This window comes from Haliotis asinina, chromosome 12 (genome assembly GCF_037392515.1).
Source record: "Haliotis asinina isolate JCU_RB_2024 chromosome 12, JCU_Hal_asi_v2, whole genome shotgun sequence".
NCBI classification, from domain to species: domain Eukaryota; kingdom Metazoa; phylum Mollusca; class Gastropoda; order Lepetellida; family Haliotidae; genus Haliotis; species Haliotis asinina.
In genome coordinates this window covers 23,894,819-23,910,900 of record NC_090291.1, presented here as the reverse complement: position 1 = coordinate 23,910,900, position 16,082 = coordinate 23,894,819, and the positions used below count along the sequence as shown (strand labels likewise).

The window sequence follows — 16,082 nt, the reverse complement described above, 5'->3', positions numbered from 1 at the left end:
CCGCGTCCAGAATATTTAATTTCCATTTAGAGAAATAATAATCTCATAGTATACATATAAAAAATGTTTTCAGAATGTGACATGAAAAATCAAGCTCGTGAAGATGGGTTTCGAGGTTATTCTCATATGAGGAAACCTGAATTATTAGCCCTACTCAGTCTAAAACAGGATAAAACTCATACTGAAGGGGATTTAACAAAGGAAGCACGTGAGCATGGGTTGCAAGGTTTTTCCCATATGAGGAAATCGAACTCATAGAACTGTCAAAAGAGCAAAGACCTCTTGAATTACAATTCATGCCTACGGAAAATGCTGTAGGCAAGTATTTGAAAATTTGGGAGATGGGAGAAAATATAAACATTGAAGATATAAAACTGTTGGTCTTTGACAGAGTAAACAAAAAACTAAAGATCTAAATGGTATTAACTTTCAAGATGCCCCTAGAAAAACAACAGGCAAATGACACCATAAAATACACCCAGGTTTACTTCAGGGGTAAACAAGATGTGGTTACCCAAACCGAGACTAGAGACTATTAACTCGTCTGTAGACACCTCGTATGGAAAAAATGTGAGAATCCCTAGAATGCTACATGAATATGGAGTATGGTTTGGTTGTTGACATGGTTAATATGGTCTACCTGGATATAGCAAACTATGTGCCATTGAAAGGTGGATTGTACTTACCCCTGCCTTAGTACATCAAGGATAAACATGCCACGGTCAATGTCAAACCCCAGGTGACGACGACTTTATGAGGATAGCGATAAGATCTGCTGAATTCCCAGCTGCAAAAAATATGGATAGACATTCAAGCTATCCCAAAAATGACGGTATTAACTGGGAAGGTATTGATGAACCCACCCCCATATCCCAGGCCACCAAAATAGAACAGCAGAATACAGATATAGCTATCAACGTATGCGGGCACGAGGGTAACAGTGTAATCGTACACAGGGTAAGTCCTCTTATGTATAAGGATGGATGCTAAACGATCAATATATTCATGATTCAGCAAGGTGGCAAGTACCACTACATGTGGATAAAGCACTTCAACCGGCTTATATACGTTCAAAAGAAATACAGAGATTAAAAATGTTTGCATGGGTTTTCTTTGGCCGGCCTGCTTGAATCACATGGTGAAGATTACCTTGGTGTAGGTGAAACGGCTGTACAAGATGACTTGCCAGACGAAGATAACATCTTGAAATTCATCAACTACAAAAATCAAATGCCTGTGCCCTATATTAATGCCGACTTCAAAGCCGTTAACAAACTGATTGATACCACCACTCCCTCACCAGATAGAAGTTTCAAACAAAAAACACAAGAGCATGAAGCATGAGGATTCGGATATGTGGTAGTTTGATGCCATTGGACGAAAAAAAGCTCTCTTTATTTATCGAGGTTCAAGCGTTTACAACATGAAGAGATTATGCCGACTTCAAAGCTGTTAACAAACCGATCGATACCACCACTCCCTCACCAGATAGAAGTTTCAACCAAAAAACACAAGAGCATGAATCATGTGGATTCGGATACGTGGTAGTTTGATGTGATGGACAGAAAAAAGCTCTCGTTATTTATCGAGGTTCAAGCGTTTACAACATGAAGAGAAAACGATCAAGGATCAATTACAAAACAAGATACCAATACATATGACTGCAGCTGACTGTCAGGCCCACGACAAAAGCAGTCATTGTCATGTGTGTGATAAGCCGATGAATGGTCAGTTAGGGACCACTGTCATGTAACTGGTTGATACAGAGGTGCAGCTCACAATGATTGTAACTTGAAGCTCAGAAAAAATCCTAAACTCATTCATATTCCAGTGGTGTTTCACAACCTTCACGAGTATGATTCCCACCTGATTATGGGTATATCCTGTATACCCAACAACATGGAAAAATATATTTCCTTCTCACTGGATAGTTTTAAATTCATAGACAGCGTGCAGTTTCTGCTGTCATCACTTGATGGCCTGATCAAGGCCAACAACCCACATGACTTGGCGATAACCAGTCGGTATGCAGAAGAGGCAGCTGCTGCTACACAAGGGTATTTACTGTACGATTACATGGATAGTTGGGCCAGATTTGTCAAGACGGAGTTACCTCCCAACGACTGCTTCTATAGCAAGCTGAACGACACGCCTATTTCACAAGATGATTATGAGCATGCGAAAAACTTATGGAATAAACATGGTTACTACCATGACCTGTACTTGTAAACAGACATGCTTCTACTAGCCGACATGTCTGAGATATTCAGAAAAACATGCTCAAAGCAGTACGGGTTAGACCCTGCCTCTTACTACTCCAGTCCCGGTTTGTCGTCGGATGCTCTGCTGAAAATGACCGGTGTTGAGCCGGAATCATTCACCGATTACGACATGCACCAGTTCATCAAGAAAGGTTAAGTAGTGGTATTTCCTTTGTATCATAACAGTACGCGAAAGCCAACAACAAATACGTACATGGTTACAACCCTAACCAACCCCCTACTCTTTATCTCGATGAAAATACCCGGTACGCCTGGGCTATGAGCCAGTATTTACCGACGGGCAATTTTGAGTGGGTGTTGCTTGATTTTGATGTCACGAGCATTGCGCTGGATTCAAACAAAGATTATATACTCGAAGTGGACTTAGAATACACAGAGGAATTGGACTCCTTGCATAACAATTATCTGTTGGCTCCAGAATGGATGAAAGTGAATATGGAATGGATGTCGGTCTACAAACAAAATAAATAACAAAATAATGTAAGTTGAAAAATTCACGCCAAATTTGATGAACAAGACCAAGTACATCATTGACTATCGGAATTTGTAGCTGTATATGTTGCTGGGTATGAAGTTGAACAAAATACATTGGGTACTGAAGTTCCAACAAAGTCCATCGATGGAATCCTACATCAGGATTTGCGAAAAAAAGGCTACCAACAGCTTCGAGAAAAACATGTACAAATTGATGAATAATTCCGTATTCAGAAAAACCATGGAAAATTTGACAAAGCACATCTCCTTTAATCTGGTTCAATCAGGCGATGAAAAAAAAAAATTGATAGCCATCCAATCGTACGACCAAAGTATGATATTTGACAATGACTTGGTAGCTATACATATGAAAAAGAGCCATATCAGACTGAATCAGCTGGTATACATTGGGAATAGTATCCTACACCTGTCAAAACATCTGATGTACGACTTCTACTACCATGTACTGAAAAAGCAGTATGACAACCGGTGTGAAGTACTCTACACTGACACGGATTCCCTCCTCCTGGAAATTCGAACTGAGGACGTGTACAAGGACATGAAAAACTACATACACCTGTACGATATGAGCCATTACCCCAAGGACCATCCCATGCACAGTCAAGTCAACTAAAAGGTACTCGGTAAAATGAAAGACGAATGTGTCGACACACCCATTGCCTAGCATGTAATCTTGAGACCCAAATTGTATTCTATCAAAAAGGCAGACGATGCTGAGATGCAGATGGCCAAACAGAAGAAGAAAACGTTCGAACACCAGATGTTTCACAGCGAGGAACATAAGATATATACGGTCTGACTATCAACAAGATGTCAGTGTCCCCATGGATAAGAAACGATGGATACCACCAGATGCTATTACCACATATGCTTTCAGACACGAACAAATTAAAAACTAGAAATGAATAAGTTAAACATATATGGAGTATATATACTACAACCCATGTGGATATTGGAAAGGGGCAGAGGCTATACCGGGTTTCAGAAGAAAAAGAAAAAGCCTGGTTACAAAAAGAACCCATCTAGCAAGTCTACCTGCCGGCACCCTCTTATATACCTAGAATAAAATTTGGCATACATGCACCTAGTCAAGTTCACCAAACCGACCTGCTGTTTTTACTGCATGAGAGGGTGAGAGGTAAAACCTACAAATATGCCCTGACCATCGTAGACATAGCCAGCCGCTACAAGGAAGCCAAATCTTTAACCGCGAAAGATACATCCCAAGTAGCGTGAGCGTTCAAGCGAATATATAAACACAGCCAGCTGACCTGGCCTACCACGTTGCAAGTTTACCCAGGTCAAGAATTCATGGGTGCTGTGTCGCAGTTGCTGGCCAAACACAATGTACAGGTCAGGCGCAGTGAAGCGGGAGCCCACTGCAGTTAATCTAGAGTCAAGAGATTTAATCGGTCACTGGCCAAACGTCTGTTTTCACATCAATAATCGCGCACGAAACAGCCCGACTGCCTCAAGTTGTAGATGCCATGAATCACGAAATAACAAGATTACTGGAGAAGAGACCCGTCGAAGCCATAAAGATGAAATATGTCGAATCAGAGCCAGTGGCACTATGTCAGGGTGACATACAAGAGAGAAAAATTCCAGACCGTGCACGTGTTAGGTAGTTATATCAGTCCAGTGAATACGAGGGTGACAATTATAAGCATTTAATATTGACCGGGTACATATCAAAGCCGCTCAGCCAAACCTATGTTACTTGAAAGATAGCCCATGTAGAGGTTTCATCCATGAGGAATTACAAATCGAACCCTATGCTACATAAGTTAGCTTTAGACCAATATTATCAATTCTGTGCTGGACCCACCTCTGTAGCAATCCAGGTTATATCTGAATCTGCCGTCTGTCTGATGTGCTTTAAGCATCATACATACCATGATTCGAAATTCAATGGTTCCAAGGAAGTTCATTGTTGAGTTTGCTGGTGATCAGAAGTTTGATGTTCTCAATGTTCATATGGTTGTTTATATACGACAAAATATCCGTATCCCTATTATTATCCATATCCATATAGTATGCATGACCACTAACACGGTGAAAACAGCAAAACCCCTCAGTGCAGCTTCTTCTGCCACAAATCACGTTTTTTCCCATGTAAACCCATTGACAATGGTATGGTGCTGTTATGTTCCTTTTTGTTTTATATATTATGTAATAATTATTTCTCTTAATAGAAAATAAGCCCAGGGGTTCTAGTCGTTTGTTGGTTAGCATGTAATATTGTTGCATAGAGTTGTCTACATCACTGAACGTTCTAATGACATGATTTTCATGTTCGAGTTGCTCATTAATAAAATCAAGTCTCTGCATACGTCTCTTCGCCTGTGCGGCTTTTTATTTAGCTATATCGTGTCATTTTCGCTCCACTCCTGTCCCCGCCACATAAGACTCCTGTAACCTGTAGAATAAATAATTGCTCCCTGAAAAAGCTAGGACATTTATTACAGCCCCGCTGACCATCATTGCTAACGTAGCCATCCTATATTATATTCACTTTAAAATATTTTCGGGTATAATTCCTTGTTTGACGTCCTTGGAAGCCATATCCATACCCAGGTTCATACTGTGCGTCATTGATGAATGGTTTGTCCCTCAGATGTTATTAGAAATATAATTTTAATTAGACATAATATTACATGATGGTCGATTTCTGGGGAGGTTGTTGGGTTTGTTCGGTTTTGTATAGTGTGAACCCCAATAGAGCAGTGGAAACAGCTCCACCGCCTACAGCTACCCACAAAATGTACTTATTGTGATGCTTGGCTAAGGTGTTTTTCTACCAGCCACTACTCTCTTGAGGTTCTTCTTCCTCACGGGTAATATGTGTCACCTCCTCCTCTGTCTGCATCACCTCCTCCTTCAGGTGCATCACCTAATCCACCTGTGGCTGGACACCGTTGTCCATCTTGTATTTTTTTATTGGTCTCCATCATTTGTTTTGAGCAGCTCGTCATACTCCATCCTGTAATGTAACACACAATTTTTAATTTTAATGAAAAAATATCTGGCATACATGAGGCACATGAGAAAAAAAAAATTAAGTTGCATGTGACTTAGATTTCAAAAACTGACATCTTACTAAAAATTACTAGAAATCACTGAAACATTATTTTAAGTTACTAAAGCATTACTAGAAATTACTAAAATTTACTAAAACAGATGTTGCAAGCACTCCTCAAACGAATCTCTGTCCTTGCAGGGAATAGGGCCACCCACTTCATGTTCCCGTAAATTTTTTAATACAGAGCAGAATTTTTGTGTCAGCACCCAGATGCTATGTTTTGCATGTCAGCCTGAAAATGCCAGGTATGACAACATGTCGCTCTTTTTCGTTATGTCTTTGTTGGCGCTGTAGTTGTTTAATATGAACAGGGTCGGCTCTCAACTGAATTTTTTGTGGTAGGCATCCAGCACATCCTGCAGGCATGTGCCCGGGTGGACTCTGTGTATATCCAGATGCATCATCACCCAGGATCTACCCATGTACGTCTTGTTCATACACAATAACGATATTGTTGAATAGGTCTCGATAGTACCCCTCCAGCAAATCCAGCCCAATTACGGTCTTACCACATACCATCTTGCCCACACACTATGGCACAGTGCGGATCGGGTGGCAAATTATTAGATGACTTGCACGAATCTCCCATTCCCTATGTTACATCCTGTGATGCAGGAACCTATTGTACAGGATGGCCATTACTGGGTTTAAACCAGACGGGCCAAATCTGAACTGGTCACCATGTCGAATTCCAGTGAAATATTGTCGATTTCATAACTGGCCTCATCACCATTAGGCATGTGCATGACTTTGCTGTAGTCGTTAAAAGTGAGCTTGTATTCCAGCCTGTCACCCAATGCGGCCTGGTGAGCAACTCGAAATCAAGTGGGATACAAGATCTATTCCCATATGCTTCAGCAATGACTTTTTCACTGTCCTAGATTTTGTCTTGCTGTTGCTGCTTTATATAAAGGTGTCTATTCACTGATACCCTGGTACACATTGTTGACTCGCTCACCCTCGCTTTTCCATGGATCCATGCAGCAGTAGTCTGTCATCGATGCTCAGCCCTTCGTTGCTGCTAATTATTATGGTGGTTTTCCTAGTAATAGCATGGCCCACAATTTTGCACGAATTCAAGTTTATTGTTTCTAGAAGGCAACATGATGTGAAACACTAATCGTACCATGCCAGGCACAATGAGGTCATTCTCACCCAAATTCAGGAATTGAACCAGCAGCGTTTGGTTCTGGTCTATTTTGCTGGGGTTGTTGGTGATGGTTACTGACTAATGCACAGTTTTGACAACAAAGCCTAAAAGGGTCAAGATTTCTCCCATATGACATTATTATATGTATAAATATATATGTAACATTAAAAATTAAAATGGAGGATTTTGATGCTGGTGTGTCGGCCACCACCGGTGAGGCTGAAACTTCATTGAGCAACTTGGATGATGAACTCACCAAACTAGCCATTAATGACTACTACTCTTGGTTAAAAGACAAGCCGTTGTGGAAAGATTATTCCAAGTTCGAAATTGATGGCCATGGCACAGTGCGGTTAAAGACTCACTCGCATGTCGATTTATTTAGCAAGAAATGGAGAAAACCACTGGTCAGGCAATGCTGGCAAGTCGCCATGGTACCGAATATATCCATGATAAACATACCAGATTACAGTGGTGCCCGACCTAAAATTCCTCAAAAAGTCATACAAGATCTAAAGCTGGCAGGGTCAACACAAGCTAAAAAAACATTGGACAGCATTGAAAAGTGCGTTAACTCTTGAAAGGGCTCGAATTTACCATCAAGAACGATTGCGCAACCTAGAAGATGAGAGACGTACTGGAATGAGCATCCTCGAATCGAGAACAGCTTCAATCCAAAATCAGCCACATACGAGAAACCATTGATCAGGTGTTGAATGCAGACACCAATTTGACCAACAAGATCAATGTTTTTAGACCCAAATTGGTTGATATTATAATCTGAACCTATGGTTGTGCCTCTTGCTATTTACAGATGTTTTGGCATTTGTATTTTTTTTGTTTTTCCATGAAACGTTTTGGTCTTAGTCTAATGGTGGGGTGGGCTTTGCTTCTGGAGCAGAACCTGAAAACTGTTCAATATTTTTCTGCAAAACTTGGTAGACATATCAGTCAGAACCTAAAGTGGTGCCTTTTGCTATTTATAGGTTTTTGTGGTTTATCATTTTCTCGGTTTCCATGGAAATATCTCAGACTTAGTCTCAAAATGGAGGGATGGGCTTCATTTCCGGGGCAGAACTCAAAAACCGTTCAACATTTTTCTGCAAAACTTTGGAGATATATCAGTCAGAACCTGAATTGGTGCCTTTTGCTATTTACAGGTTTTTGTGATTTCTTATTTTCTCGGTTTACATCTAAGCGTTTTGGACTTTGTCTCAAAATGGATGGATGGGCTAAGTTTCTGGAGCAGAACTAAAACATTTCTGAGTATCTTTCTGCAAAACTTGGCAGATATGTGGGGGAGACCCTATTTACACTAAGACTAACTCTCAAAATGGATGCATGGGCGTCGTTTCCGGAGCACAACTCAAAAACCATTTCATATCTTTCAACAGACCTTGGCAGATATGTGAAACAGATCTTGAAGTGGTGCCTTTTGCTGTTTACAGATATATGGCATTTATATCTTTTATCATTTCCATGGAAACGATTTAAACTTAGTCTTAAAAATTATCAAGTAACTTTCAGATGATTTGTCCTTTCAAATATGTTGGGCTCCGGGGAGATATGTCATCTTCTGATGACTCTTATTCCGAGAACAAGGGATCACCATCACCAGTATTTTGACTGCATTCGGTTTTATTATATCGACCCTGGTCTTATTTGTGACTGGTGGTGGTGCCGGCGGTGTACCACCCACACCAAAACCTCCCTGCAGCAACGATGTCAAAACCTGGGTCAAAAATTGGGTGAGGCGCTGGATAGGCTGGCTGGTAAGGCTGCTGAAGCCTTGGTGGGCATCCTGTGTAGTATAGTCTGATGGTTATTGAGTACATTGTCTGAAACAGTCACATGGTTCGGTCAAAATTTGTGGGCGCTATTAGTCACCATGGCCGGTTTGGTGTACATAGAGGCTGAGGAATTTTCAACCAAATAAAACGCAGACCTGTCGCAATACCTCCTACTATTGGTGCTGTTTTATTTTTGGTATGTTGCTGATTTTCGACCACCTGGTATGGTGGAATGGATTGTGGTGGGTGGTATGGGTTGAATTCTAGATTTCGTAAGGCAGGGGTGCCCCAATTCCCGTTCCACTGGTATGCGTTGGAGGTGGGTATGCGAGCTATTGAAATCTGGGTTGACACCCAAATTTAGTCCAGACTTGGCAATTAAGATTTTGTTGTTGTGACCCACCACTTTTTATCCCCTGCAACCCATTTTGCAGGGGGTATTAAAATGCTCCCTGTCCATCCATCCGTGCACATGTATCTTTTCCCCAGCAGAACTCTAAAACTGTTCAATATATCTTCGCCAACCTTGCCACATAGAGTAGTCTAGTGGTGTATTGGTGCCTTTTGATGGTTTTGGAATTCTGAACAAAATATGTTTTTGCGTTTCCATGGGTGGCGATAGCATCTTCGGCGTTGGACATGAACTGTTTCCATGCATCATATGCAGTCCCTTTACCAATAATGGTGGAACATGTTTGAGACTGAGCACCCAGAAGCTTTTGAATTGAATCATCATGAGTATATCCTTTTGATGGATCCAGCATAAACATTTTCCAGTTGTCTCCCGGTTCTTGTTTCTAACCTCCAAACATGGTAATTGCTGTCGTCAAAAGTCAAGGAACAGTCATCCCACTCGTTTGTAGTGATATGACGTGTAACCCCATTTTTTAACCACATCTTGACTGGCTTCTGTGAGTGACTGATTTGAACCCTGCAAACGCCAATCTGTTTTCGGGTCAAGTTCAAATTCACTACAAATCTATTCGTAAGCTCATCCATTGTACAGGTTGTTGGCAACTTGGCCACGACTTGTCCTGCTGAAGCGAGATTCTTATTTCTTTGAGGATACGCCTGATCTGGTAGTACACGTGAAACATGAGTACGGATTTGTTAATTTATATACCGAGATGGACCAATATCAATGACAGCACTAATAAGCTGTTAGTCAGTAGCGCCAGCCATTTATTAACCAGTGTTCGATAAGCAATGAAGTTTTCAAACCAATGCGAGCCGGACTCAAAATGAATGACTCAAATGGCACGGTGGTGTTGATTAATAACGGTGTAACACCTTGAGGTTGCTACCTGACAATGTACATTGTATAGGGTTGATATGCACCACTGAGAACTTAACAGAAAAACAGTTGGAAATTATCTTGTAATTTATATAACAATGGATCACCATTTGACCACCAGTCCCTATCAAACGTCGACCCATTATCACTCTCAGTGATCTAGAAGACATGGAAGGGAGTCAATCTACCTGGTGAGGAATACCTCATATACATCCTACACTTTAAAGACAATGTGTATGAGAGAGTGCTGCTGAGAGCAGTTAATGAGCCCTTATGGATGATCAACATGACCCTTATTGCACCTTATATCTATTTTAATGAAGATGGTACTGTCCCTGAAATTAAAAACGATATCTTTTTCGCGTCTTTTGTTCTGTGTTCTAGTATAAAAACCAAAATAACCTTGTTGCGTACTTGTAACTCACATTTAAGCTTCGACTTACCTCCTGATTACCCGTGGAAGCGGGAAACTCTTTTAAGTGTACCTGGCAAAGGCGGCACACTCCAAATCTTACGTGGGTTAACAATACACTGGGAACACAAAGAACTAGAACAACTAGTCTGCCGTATTGTAACAATTTTACCAGACAAACAGTGTTGGTTGACACCCATCTCAATAAACCAAGTTGGGGTTTACTTACATGGTGATCCACCTATTGACTTCTCATGTGTCTTCCTACATAATAATATAAACCTTATAAGTTTAAAATTCACTTATGATGACATAAATGAAACTTAATTAAATTATATTTCATGATATACATTATAGACACAGGATTGGATTGTACCCCATCGTAGAAGAAGTGACAAAAACAATGGACCCAGTAGACGAATTTCACCTACAGCAGTCATGCCATATAAAACAACAACTTGATGAAGACTAAAATACGCGTAAAGCTTTATACAAGAAATACCACAGAGCCGTCAATTACGGTAAGACACAGCCTTAACGGTAACCAGTATTGGATTAGGTGGGATTTGTGTCGAGTCGTTAACCCCCATAGTAGCCTTGCCTGTAGTACTCTCGAATTAGTGGCTGGAGCAACTGGATTGAAAAATACGTATCCTGAAAAATACAGCGCAAAGCAACAAAACACGATGCGAGTCCTGGCCGAAACACAGTAGATTACCTTACATCCACTGCTCTCACAGATAATAAAATCTCGGAAGAGGAGTTTATTGTTTGTTGTTGTCCGAAATAGAAAAATATATAAGGTAAACATGAAGCATGAGATCACTTCCAAATCTCGTAAAAGCAACATTATTAGTGAGGACGAGAAAAAAAGAGTACACAGAACAGGCCTTTATTATAAAATTCAAAGAAATAATAGACGCTACATGTTAATAATAGACATACAAATGAGCTACACCCCAGTTGAAGTCTATACATGCCAAAATAATTAGGGTTAGCTGTAATTAACCATGCCTTATACTAGTCGTGAGCCAGAACCCCCATTGTGTATGCTACGATAGTTTGTCATGAAATGCATGGGGTCCCATTTTTTGTAAATAACTCTTCATCCAATGATCCAATTGATCTAAAACTTTCCATGTGGATGTTTTGTCAGCCAACCCAATCACATTGTATATCACCAATTTATGAATTTGTATGAAAGAATCTGTCCATTTAACTCTCAGCAAAGTAAACAGGAGAACGCAGACTGCTTGCAGAGGGAGGAACAACGACAAGTTTATCACCTACTTTGAGAACGGCCTGCAGAAACTGGCACCCAGCAGCAATCTTGACTCTCTGACACCAGACAGGCTCCAGAAAGCCAACCTCACCCACCAGCCCTCCACAGCCTAAAAACTGACAACACCATCACCATAGCCAAAGGCAAGGCAATGACCATCTTGGATCACAGCTCATTTCAACAGCCAGACTGACACCATCCTTCCAGACCAGACTACCTAAAGAAATTAAGGAAGGACCCCACCAACACTATACAAAAAGAGCATAAGTCAGCTGGATGTACATGTAGGGCTTGGTAAGGTATTAATGTTATTACACCTTGTTACATCAATTGTTGCTAATAAATGACTGTAAAATAATTACGAATTTTACTTTACGTTTAATCTTTGTTAGATTTATTAGTATCACATTCATTTGGGGCTAAAACTCAAGTGATTATTCAATGTGATAACTGTGTCAGTATTGTAAGCAATGAAGCACAACTGAGATAGACTTTACAAGGTTGTATTAATGCATTTTTGTGTTTGGGCAGTATACAACAGTATATACTGTGGGAATCTAATTTGCTGTTACATGTAATGTTAAATTCTTTAGTTGAAGTGATTTAATTTAAAATATTCTCAGGCTAAAAGTTAAGGCTTGATGACTATTGTTAAATACATGATAATGTTTGATGTCAAATCACAAAATAACCGACCCGTGAAGGTACCGGGGGTAGAATATGCTTGCCAGAAAAGGCGACTCAGCTTGTCGTAAGAGGCGACTAACGGGATCAGGTTGGCAGGCTCGCTGGCTTGGTTGACACGTCATCGGTTCCCATTTGCGCAGATCGATGCTCATGTTGTTGATCACTGGATTGTCTGGTCCAGACTCGAATATTTACAGACCGCTGCCATATAGCTAGAATATTGCTGAGTGCGGCGTAAAACTAAACTCACTCACTCACTCATTCAGTCACTCACAAAATAAGCTACCAGTAATCACAGTAATAATTTTTTTGTTTCAGGGAAGGTGAAGCCTGCAACCACATTGCAACTTTTCTTTATGCACTTGTCGACATGTCTGACAAGGAGGAAGGACTTCATACTGTTACATCTACACAGTGCAAGTGGAACAGACCGAAAAAGGAGGAAACTGAGTCTCAAGAGGTCACAGAATGCATAAATTTTGTGAAAATGTGGAGCCAAGTACATCAAGGAATTCAGTAGACTTGAAAAACTGTGCTCTATAATAATGATGGTAAATGTACACAGATTTTGTGAACATTTAAAGGGGCACTGATGCGGAGCAATTTCTGTGGACTGGTTGTTTCTTTTGTTATTGTTTTTCTCCCGTGTTTACCCAGATGATATCCCAGAATTTATGACTGGTTCGAGATCTCTGCTTTGCAACCCATATGCACAGTTGATAGTTTATGTGTAGACTGATCAATAAAGATGAAGTCGTTTTACTTCCTTATTATGAAAGCAAATCAAACACCTTGAAGTTTTACTCATTTGCCAGTAGTATAAAAAAACATGTTAGGACTGAAAAATAACGAAGTCAGTGTAAGTCTTTATATTTTGTTTTATAAACCTAATTAGTTCCTTGTCACATTTGTATGCATTTTGAAAGTTAATAAAAAAAACCCACATGGTCTGCTTATAAGAATGAAGATTTTTATGGATATCAACTTCTTTATGAGAGAACACAACGTTTTGGAGTTAATGCTTACTCCTTCATCAGGTGAATAATGACAAATAACATGTGTAGGTTTATACCATCAAACTTGAGTTGCAGCAAGGAAGATGTAATCTCTGTGTCGCATGCAGCCTGAAAACACTTCCATTTGCTGTGTACTTGGCTAAATGGGTACAATCAGTTTTCTTATGTAAGAAAATTTTCAGATTTCTCTACCAATGGCAAAGTTGTTATTAGTTTACAAATACAGATAAATCAACTATGTGTTTTTATTATCATAGATAATAAACCAGGGTCACAACTACCAAAATTTACGTATGATGTTTGCTATGATAGCTGGGCCAACCCTCAAAACTATCTAAATATAAAGCTTTTCAATCTTTTGGACTTATATGAAACAAATGGCTTGCTACATGTATGTAGACATCATATTTTCACATGACATGATTAAATATCGAGGTAAAAAACACAGAAATAGGATCAAATTAGATCAGTCACTATACCATCCAAGCATCCGAAAAAACTACACTGCTGGGATATTTTGTTACCATCAGATATGGAATACCATGGATATTTTTAAATAAAGGCACATGATGGGCATTGGGAATCTTCACCTTTTAGGGTGAAGAAATTCTGCTGATGTGGACCGGAGCCCAGTCCCTGTGTCCGTCACGGTCAAGGGAGCGGGTGCTGACCAATTTGCTGCTTGGTTTCATAATTAGACAGTTGGTGAGAAACATTATTCGCTCTGCATCAGTGCCTCTTTAAGGGAGTGTGCAAACCAGGCAGCATTTTTGTTGACAATACAGAAAAGAAGACTTACAAATAAATATCTAACGTCTCTTTATTATCTTGTCATATTTATTTGATCATGATGACAACATACATGTACAGTTGTACATACCCCATATGGGCAGCAGCTATCCACAGTAACATTGCAATACTCTCATAGATTTGCTGTATATAAAATAACTAAAATTTTCCCCACATCATGTAACAAGAGAATATCTTGTTATCTAAATGTTTGGCAGGATAATTTAAGTGTTTTCCATATACATCAGTCCTTCCAAATCATCATATCTACATTACACAAGAAAACTGCATCATCATGTTATCAGTCTCTAAAAAAATCCAGTTAAACGGAACCTAACACATGGAACAGGAGACTAAAATCATGAGTGGTAGTGGTCCTGTAGATCAACATTAGTCACAAACAACATTTTTTATTTCAAGGATCAATGACTATTTTCACCTCAAACAGAAATTTAGTTATAAATATTCCAAAACGTTATCAATGTGCAGAAGGCAATTTTATCAAAGTTCAGTAATAAGAAAACTGATTGTTTTCCAGGTGTGTCTTACACAGACACTGAACAAACATGATAAACATCGTATGAGTTAATCTTCTTCATCATTATCAAGTGGTGGTTGCAAATTAGTAAATTCAACACAAAGTTTCCTAAACAAAGACTGCTTTGCAACTGTAAAAGGCATTACCAGTTCAGTGTATACCCTGTAGAATACAGACTTTTTCTACCATTTCCATTGCCGTCTTTACATAAATTCTAAGATTCAATTTATGAAATTCTTCTACTTGGTCTCCTGCTATGATCTAGATCATTCCAGTAGTGGAATTATTAATTTCATATCTAGAATTATCAGATCTAAGATTAAGAAGCCCTTGTCTGCCATAACAAAATATCCACTTTCACATATATTCAGAATTCCACATCATTCTGTCACATGTTTATCACTAATAGTGCCAGACCACAAATCAGAGGCAAAAGTGGTAACACCAGAAAGGTTTTATTAAATTGTGATTGAAGAGTTTCTGTAAAGGTTTCCATGGAACATTTCGGACTTGGTCTCAAAATGGAGAGATGGGCTTCGTTTCCGGAGCAGAACTAAAAAATTGTTCAACATTGTCTTGCAAAACTTGGTAGATACATCAGTCAGAACCCAAAGTGGTGCCTTTTGCTATGTATAGGTGTTTGTGATTTCATCATTTTCTCAGTTTCCATGGAAACCTTTCAAAACCTTCTCAAAAGTGAGAGGTGTGTTTCGTTTCCGGAGCACATCTCAAAACCTTTGTAATATCTGTCAGCAAAACTTGGTAGATATGTGTGTCAAGTAACTGTCAGATGACTTGTCCTTTCAAATATGGGGGAGCTGGGGGGATATGTCATCTTCTGATGACTCTTGTTGACACATGCTAATATCTGATGTATCCATTGGTCCACAATAATCATGAAGCATATACTTGAAGCCTGTAGAAAGATCCACAACATGCGAATACACCGCTGTCATCATTACTAGAAACACTTGAATCATTATCAGAATCTGCATTCTCAAGAGACTTCATTTCTTCAAGTTCCAGAATCTCTTTAGTTACTTGAAAAAAATAAAAGCAGATGGTTAATATCAGATTTAGCTACCTATTTAGATATGTTTCATACAAATGACTGGTGCAGTAAAGCTTTTGAATGAATTACACATTCAGAAATGTATGTTGAATAAAACCAGTAATTTTAGAACACAGGCTGAAAATGAGGCAGAATTTACAAAGAGTAGCTTGTCATACAGATCTTAGATCAGAAATACACTTACAAGTCAATG

The 16,082-nt window shown here is 39.4% G+C and overlaps 1 protein-coding gene across 2 annotated transcripts in view; it reads left to right on the top strand.

Annotated features, from left to right (window-relative positions):
• LOC137257620 (microtubule-actin cross-linking factor 1, isoforms 6/7-like) overlaps positions 1 to 16,082 on the top strand; it is a 229,169-nt gene that overhangs the window by 16,326 nt on the left and 196,761 nt on the right. The gene's annotated exons all lie outside the window — the stretch shown is intronic.